This window comes from Papaver somniferum, chromosome 7 (genome assembly GCF_003573695.1).
Source record: "Papaver somniferum cultivar HN1 chromosome 7, ASM357369v1, whole genome shotgun sequence".
Taxonomy (NCBI): domain Eukaryota; kingdom Viridiplantae; phylum Streptophyta; class Magnoliopsida; order Ranunculales; family Papaveraceae; genus Papaver; species Papaver somniferum.
The window spans coordinates 198,428,873-198,438,387 of record NC_039364.1 but is presented as its reverse complement, the minus strand read 5'-3'; positions in this window follow the sequence as shown (position 1 = coordinate 198,438,387).

The window sequence follows — 9,515 nt, the reverse complement described above, 5'->3', positions numbered from 1 at the left end:
AGAATCTTAGTAGATGTTGATGGTCAAAATCCTAATGCCTATTGCTACTATGCCTATTCTCATCAAGATGTTGAGAATGAGGAGATGGTTTGGGCCGAAGTGGTTCATGATTTTCTTAAATACATTGAGGAAGCAAAACTACAACTCGTTGATACTATGAAGGGTCTCGATGTGTTAAGAACTGAGTTGAAAAAGGTTAATTCTGACTTTGTTCTCATGAAAACACATGTTAAAGACCTTTTCAATGAGGATATCTTCTCTGAAGAAGTAGCGGATATTGTCAATCATAAGCTCAAAGGTCTCAAGACTCGTGAGGGTTCCGGAAAAGCTCTTTGATTTATGTTCATGATTGGTTTTGTTGGCTTAAGTTTTTGTTGTCTTTAGCTTGTTGATTTTTATTTTGTCTAGGAAACTTCCTATGAGAATTTATTCTTGTGTTTTAAGAAGGATAACTAGGGTTTGGTTCTAAAGTTTATTTGGTAGATGATTTTGCAGATGATAGATAAATCTGTCTCCCATAAATAAGCCTACAAATTTTGTTCCGTCTTTTGATAAAATCAAGGTGACCAAGAACTAATCGATAACCCAGACATATATTCCCGAAGAACAGCCTAGAATTATCAGTCACCTCACAATAATCTTAATCGTATGGCAGCGAAACAAGATATTGTGGAATCACAAACGATGAGACGAAGATGTTTGTGATTTCTTTTTATCTTGCCCTATCGGAGATATAATCTCAAGTCAATTCTTTCAATTGAACTCGTACGATAGAAAATGGCAAGATCAGATCGATCAACTACAAGAGAAGTAGTTTCGTCTGGCTTCACAATCTCAATGAAGTCTTTAAGTCGTTAACCTACAGGGTCTCGAGAAGAAACCTAAGGTTAAAGGAGAATCGACTCTAGCTAAACCAACTAGTACCGCACAGGTGGTGTGGGGATTAGTTTTTCCAGCTGCTAGAGTTCTCCTTTATAAAGTTTTCAAATCAGGGTTTGCAATCAGTGTTAGCTTAGTAACAAAGCATTCAATATTCACCGTTAGATGAAAACCTGATTAGATACAAGCTAATATCTTTCAACCGTTGGATCGAAACTTAGCTTGTCATACACAAATGAAATGTATTTCATTTAGGTTTGAGTAATCATACCTAAACGTGTACACTTAGTTGGTTTACAAATAGTTAACCAATGGTTGGCCATATGAGCACTTTCATATTAACCGTATTCATCTTCTTCATAACTAGTTCAAATGACTTCAAAAGAACTAGTTGAAGAGTTGTTCAATTGCTTAGGTCTTTATACATAGACACAATTGAAACAAAATCGGTTTGATTCATTTGAATCAATTCATGAACAATATAGCCACGGTTTGCAAAGATTGCATTCCTTATAATTTATTGTTTAAGTTCATGAACTACCGATTTGAGAAAATAACCAGCTTGGGTACGCGTACGGGTAGCGCACCTTAGCAACCGGATTGAGTTGGTTTTGGTTTCCAAACTCAGCATAATTTTTCGGGTAGAAAAGTTCCGCCAGTACGTGTACCTAAGGTGACCGGTTTACTAGTTTGTAACTACAAACTCAACAGAATTTTCCGGGAGGAAAAGTTCCGCCAGTACGCGTACGGGTATGCGTACCCAACCTGTCTCCTTTACCAATTCGTATGCACACATATGCACACACTTGGTTTCCGGTACATGGACTTATACACTAATGTGCAAACACACTATATATGCTTATATCCATAGATGGTTACATAATCTCAACTCTACATTTCAATCATTGAAATATTCTTCTATAATGTTATAATAGTCGTTATTCACAACTATCGTCATCAAAGCAATTTTCAAGATATTGAAACGTCATCTTGACTTTCGTCGCGGGTAAAGATGAAAATGGTTAAAGCGAAAGCTTACCAACACGTATTTCGAGAAATAGATAGGCGAGATAAACTCAGCTCGAAATACCAAATGTGTATGTATGAAAACTATCATACTTATACGATTTTTGTTTCAAGAGTAGGAGATAGAGTAGATAGAATTTTGAGTGATAGATAAGTTCAAGTCTCCACGTACTTTTTAGTCGGATGAAGTTCCACTGGTTCCTTGAGTAGTTCTTCATTTTCGTAAGATGATCGCGGTGGAGTCTGGAGCTCAGCTACACTTAACTATCCTAGTCCGAGACTTAGCTATAAGTAGACTAGAAATCAAGACATATAGTTTTGACAACTAAATTTGACAAACAAGATTGATATAGCAACGCTTGCGAGTTCGACCGAGCAATAATCTAAAAAATCAGGCTCGCAGATTTCTATCTGTTTGATTTGTTGATTACGTTGTGAAACAGAGATATAACTCTTGGATATATTTCTTGATTGAGCTCGCTTTATTAGTTGGTTCTCTTAGAATTATATTGGAGTTAGTCCATATAGATTTCCTAAATGAAATATTGGGTGTGGTTGTTAGACCCCCGCTTTTTCAATTGGTTTCAGAGCACGCAAACACGTTTTAAGACCTTATAATTCTGTGTGTGTAGCGATCTGACTTTATGGACAGTAGTGCTATCTTTGATAAGCGCATCACCAGAGACAAAAGTTCTGTTTCGATGAAATCTATTAAGAAAAAGACCCGTCGATCTCACATACAGATGAACATTCTGTTCCGACGAAACAGACAAGTATTGATATGTGTTACCCTGATATTCTTACTGAAGAATCTGATTCTGAAGTAAAAAAGGTAAGCAGCCCGATAGAGTGCAATGATTCTAAATCTTGTTGGAATCTAGGTAGTTGAAATCAATAGGCTGAAACACAAGGTTAATACAATGGTTGGTATGGTAAAATATCATGATTCCCAACTAAAGGCTCTTAGTGAGGAAAATGGTGTAGTTTGTTTATCACGAACCTTACTCGAGGCTAAACTCAAAGAAGATTCCTGTGAAATTGAACGACTATTGAGTAATCTCTCTAATCAAGATAAAAGTCATTCCGGGGAATCTGTCATACCAAATACTTCTGACTCTGCTGTGAATACAGCTTCAGAATCTAAACTGCAAACCCTTCCTATTGATAAAGAAGGGTTTGGTTCTTCCACTAATCATGGATTTACCACGTCTTACGGAAGGAAGAAATCCTCTAACGATTTTTCTAATGCTACATACTCTAATCACTCTGATGATCAGAAAGTATGTCTTTTTTGTGATTCAAAAGGACATGTTCAACAGAAGAGCAAACTGAAGCCAAATGACAATTACTTTTGTCAACTTCAGCACACCTTAGATTTAATACTCAAAGGTGTAATTGACATTCGGATGTATAAACCTATTGGTGTTAGTACTCTCCCTGTGAATTCTTCCAGGAAAGTCAGTTCAATTTGCTCATCGAACGTTCGAACCAATTTTAGCATCAATACAAATCGTTCAAGGAGATGTTAGAAAGGTTGTTCTCAACCTATTGTGAAGAATGTTGTTCAAGATGTGAAAAAAGCTCCTATAAATGGAAGCAATAGTGGAGATAGGAATGACAACCTTAATCTGATAATTAAAGGATACAAGGATCTTATCAACAGGCTTTCAAAATCCTCCATACAAATGTCTTCTGGTAAGGAATCTAACTTAGTCTTATATTCTGATGACAACAAGTTTTACGATAATTTTTCACATCAAAAAGGATTCTCTCCTAGATTTGGAAGAAAGAAAAGACTCAACCGTGAACACCATTCATTTAATGAGCTTAGGGCTCATACTTGTGCTAATTAATCACAAAGTTGAAATCTCACTCACAAACAAATCCTAGTTGAGTGAGATATGGTCAGTTATTCTTATTGGTAAAATGCTTTCTAATTAGTCGAGTTATTTTCTTGTTGTCCATAGCTAAACTATTGTCTACTGACATCTTTTGCCTAAGTATTGTTTGTGTCTCATGAATCTCTTGGTTATTTGAAAAGTCTTTTTTTTTTGCAACCAAGTTGCCTGCTACTCTTGTGCTCTGAATTTTCCTCTTTGTGGAAATATAAAATTTATTGAGCCAGATATTGTGAAAGAAAATCTTCACGTAGAAAAATTATATTGTTTTGTTTTACCTTGTAAAAAGGGTACATTACGGGTTTAGTTTTGTTTTTCGTTTGGGTTCGGGTTGTGTTCGTACGGATATCCATAACTTACTTGTCACGAATTGTCTTTAGAAACCCTAAATGTTACCGTCCCTAAGAAACCATTTAAATACTCAACCTATCAAGTCACGCTAGGTTATTTTCTTTTTGTCAATAAAGTATTCACCTTCTCGCTCGTGTGATTTTGCAAGAGGTTTTCTTGATAAAGGTATTGGTTTCGAGTCCAAAGGGAGGAAAAGAAGAACCTTAGTAGATGTTGATGATCAAAATCCTTATGCCTATTGCTACTATGCCTATTCTCATCTAGATGTTGAGAATGAGGAGATGGTTTGGGCCGAAGTGGTTCATGATTTTCTTAAATACATTGAGGAAGCAAAACTACAACTCGTTGATACTATGAAGGGTCTCGATGTGTTAAGAACTGAGTTGAAAAAGGTTAATTCTGACCTTGTTCTCATGAAAACACATGTTAAAGACCTTTTCAATGAGGATATCTTCTCTGAATAAGTAGCGGATACGGTCAATCATAAGCTCAAAGGTCTCAAGACTCGTGAGTGTTCCGGAAAAGCTCTTTGATTTCAGTTCATGATTGGTTTTGTTGGCTTAAGTTTTTGTTGTCTTTAGCTTGTTGATTTTTATTTTGTCTAGGAAACTTCCTATGAGAATTTATTCTTGTGTTTTAAGAAGGATAACTAGGGTTTAGTTCTAAAGTTTATTTGGAAGATGATTTTGCAGTATTAATTTTTATTGGTTTCATATATTGCAAAAATTGTTATGGGATATGTGTGTGTGCGTCCGTGAACTATGATTGTCCCATATATGTCAAAAGTTAAGCCTATTGTGTTATTATGCGAATATTGATGAAAATAGGATGAACTTTTGATTACAAAGATTAAGTCTATGATATCATTATGCAAATATTGATAAAAATAGAATGAATCTTTGAATGTTCCGCAGTATTGATCTTTCCTTGAGCCACTTCTATGTGAAAGTATTGTGCGGCTCCGTAAGTTCTCTTATGTTGAGCATTTTCGATTAAATTAATCATGGGTTCTCTTGTGATTAATTTAATTGGGTTTTCTGGATACAAATTCATGTTTCATGTAATTTGTTAATGTCCAAAGAAATCATTCTTTTCTTGCAAAAGTAAGGTCGCTCTTGTTGTTTTTTCGGGAATGACATTATATTGGGGACAGTTCTTATTTGAACTTGTGCTTAATTGCCAAATCTTTGTGGGGAGTGCGGTTGTGGAATATTGTAGGAGTTTTCTTGTATCTTTATAAGCTCCTTGATGAATACACTAAGTTTCGACTATGTGAAATCATCGAAACAAAGTTGATATGTTTTCTTTTAGTCATGAAGACTCTCTATGAGAATTTAATTATGATCCCACTAGTTTTCGTACCTTTGTCAATCTATATTGACAAAAAGGGGGAGAATTAATGTGTAGTTCACACTACAAATACATATGGTTTTCGGATCATTATGTAAGGGGGAGTGGTTTTCATGTTGAGATGAAAGTATTGACTAAGAGGGAGTGATACATATCACCATAGTATTGTTGTTAAAATTGTGATACAATTGGACTTTGATGTTGTGTAATAATACTATGACACTGTATAACAATACGAAAACATCTTGTTTTCATATATTGTTATAACTATGGATCTTCAACAACTATGATGCTGAGTTGAACACGTTCAGAAGCACTGGAGTACTTGGCAGTGACGAAGATTTTGAGTAATGTTGAAGAACCAAGGAAATCAAGCATTTGGATGAGAAGCTACAAAGTTTATTTATTTTCTAATCCATATGTATTGATATTTTTGTCACTAAAATTGACAAAGGGGGAGATTGTTAGAGCACTGCTCGGTCGAACTCGCAAGGTTGCTATCTCAAGCTTGTTGTCAAGTTTAGTTGCCAAAACTATAAGTCTTGATTTCTAGTCTACTAATAGCTAAGTCCCGAATTAAGATAGTAAGTAGTTGAGCATTAGACTTCACAACGTTCATCGATTGAAGACGAAGAACTACTAAGGGGAGCTTGTGGAACTTCATCAACAAAAGGTATGTGAAGACTTGAACTCATCTATCACTCAAAAGTCTACCTAATCTATCTCATATTTTGAGACAAAAATCGTATAGCTATATAGACTTCGATTATACACATTTGATATTTCGAGCTGAGTTTAACTCGCTTACATATTTATCGAAATATGTGTTGGCAAGCTTTCACTTTAACCAAGTTCATCTTATATTCTTGACGAAAGTCAAAAGATGATCATGTGAAAATCTCCTGGTAACATCTTACATGATTTGTGTGAGACAGTCATTTGATGTAGACTCGGAATGTTTCGTATTGATCATTCGATCACTTGAAAATTGCTTTGAAGCTAATAGTTTGTGTGAGACAACTATTGTCGTCTTCTAAGAATGTTTCAATGATTGAAATGGGAGTTTAGAACAATTAACTATGATTGGATATAGCACAGTATGCGTACTTGTATGCTAACTGTTGCAAGTTATTCAAAGTACGGGAACCATAGTATGCATACCCGTATGCGTACTGGTTGGTTTAATGAAAGTCCGGTAACTTAGAATGCATACCCGTATGCGTACTGGCATAAAGTTCATGTCCGGAAATTCAACTGAGTTTGGAGGTATGCTTACCCGTTCGCATATTGGCGAACCCAAACTAAGTCCGGCCACTTAGGTATTGGTACCCGTTTGCATACCTGAGTAGGTTATGTTATAAAACCGGTTTGTTCATGAACTAATACATTTATATATTAAGGAATGCAATATTTTGCGAACCGTGGATATAATGTTCATGAATTGATTCGAGTGAATCAAAATTGATTTTGCTTCAATTGTGTCTTGTATACTTCTATGAGAATATAAACAATTGAACAACTTTATAACTAGTTTCATTTGAGTCATTTGAACTAGTTATGGTTAAGATGAATAAGGTTGATATGAAAGTGTTCATATGGCTAACTTCGGTTAACTATTGTTAAGCCAACAAGGTGTACATGTTTAGGTACGGTTACTCATATCTAAATGAAGTCACTTTTCATTTGTGTATAACAAGCTAAGTTCGATCAAACGGTTGAAAGATATTAGCTTGAGTCTAATCAGGTTTTCATCTAACGGTGAATATTGAATGCTTTGTTACAAAGGTAACATTGATTGCAAACCCTGATTTCAAGACTATATAAGGGAGAACTCTAGAAACTGGGAAACCTAATCCCCACACCTCTTGTGAGATATTAGTCGCGACTAGGGTCGATACTCCTTTAACCTTAGGTTTTTTTCCAAAACCCTGTAGGTTAATGACTTTAAGACTTCATTGGGATTGTGAAGCCAGACCCAACTATTTTCTCTATAGTTCTTTGTTCTAATCTTGCTGTATTTTATCGTATTGAGTACTATCTTCTCTAAGATTTGCTCGAGACTTAATCTCCGATTGGCAAGATAAAAAGTAGTCACAAACATCTTCGTCTCATCGTTTGTGATTCCACAATATCTTGTTTCGCTACCATACGATTAAGATTATTGTGAGGTGATTGATATTACTAGGTTGTTCTTCGGGAATATAAGTCTGGTGTATCAATTGGTTCCTGTTCACCTTGATTTATCAAAAACGGAACAAAACTTGTGGGTATTTCTGTGGGAGATAAATTTATCTATTCAATAGACTTTTCTGTGTGAGACAGATTGGTTTATCAAGTCTTCGACTTTGGGTCGTAACAACTCTTAGTTGTGGGTGAGATCAGCTAAGGGAATCAAGTGCGCAGAGTCCTGCTAGGATTCAGAGGCGTAAGGAACGCGACTGTACCTTGATCAGTGTGAGACTGGTTAGGGCTGAACTACATCCCAGTCCGAAGTTAACTTGGAGTAGGCTAGCGTCTGTAGCGGCTTAATACAGTGTGGTGTTCAAATCTGGACTAGGTCCCGGGGGTTTTCTGCATTTGCGGTTTTCTCGTTAACGAAATTTCTGGTGTTTGTGTTATTTTTTTTCCGCATTATATTTTCTATAATATTGGATATCACAGGTTGTGCGTAGTTCAATCAATTATATAATCCAATCTTTGGTTGTTGATATAAATTGATTGACACTTGAACATTGGTCTTTGGTACCGTTCAAGTTGTTTCACATGATAATCAGGCTCGCAGATTTCTATCTGTTTTATTTGCTGATTACATTGTGAAACAGAGATATAACTCTTGGATATATTTCTTGATTGAGCTCGCTTTATTAGTTGGTGCTCTCAGAATTATATTGGATTTAGTCCATACAGATTGTCTAAACGAAATATTGGGTGTGGTTGTTAGACCCCCGCTTTTTCAATATGGACATTGTTATAAGCCAATTATTGGAATTTATTTCAAAATAACTAGCCATTGAGTCTTCATCTATATAAGGACAAAATTTTCCCAAGCACATTTTGCTCTGAACTTGCAACTTTTAGCCAGTACTGCTTGATCCACTTCTCAAATAGATCTCGAAAAATGTCATGAGAATTGAAAGACGATATACAACTCGTGAAGTCCTGCATTCACGTCTTCCATGTACATCCGGATGAAATTTATTATATGTTTTGGATGAGAGTTAGAGATTTATATTATGAGCGCACCAGGAATTCCAAAAACCACAAATGGAAAGGTGTAGTATTTCGATTAAACCACATCAAAAATGCAATTTGAGAATCCTATAAAGTTAGAAGAATGGTGAACGACCATCATCTCCAAGCTACTCATACCGGAAAAGTGAGTAACTCGATATGTTTATATATATATATATATCTTATTTTAATGTTTGCACCATAACGTGTAGTTCATTTAATTTCAGCTCGAACGATTCAATAGCCTATGACATGTACGAAATGGGATAAAAATGTTCATGCACGCAAAGGAATATGGGGTGTTCTACAAACGTGCTCGGAGATTCACTGACGATGTATTAATGTACGAGATTCAAGAACACGCATACTAAACTATCCCATATGACGCAATATGTACTGTGTTAATTTCTTAAATTATGTAATGTGATGATTTTTCATAAAACTATGAATGGGTTTTTTTATTTATGAAAGTATAACACAATCTGTCTATATGTACATCCCGAACCAGCGATTCTAAGAAACGTTCTGTTTAATAAGTAATATCCACCGCTTCCTGGTGTTCTTCTAGAATGAAGAACATCAACCCAGAATCAGCCTACGAGGGCATGAATATCCAACGATTCCTGGCTGATGTTCTTACAAAAAAAATCAAACTTTTTCCATGTTCTGGTGATCAATTAATATTTGTTGATTTCTCAGTTAACAAAATTAAACATCCAGCGAATTAACACTAATCAGAAATAAATTACTCATTAACAAAAATATAATTGGTCAAGGGAT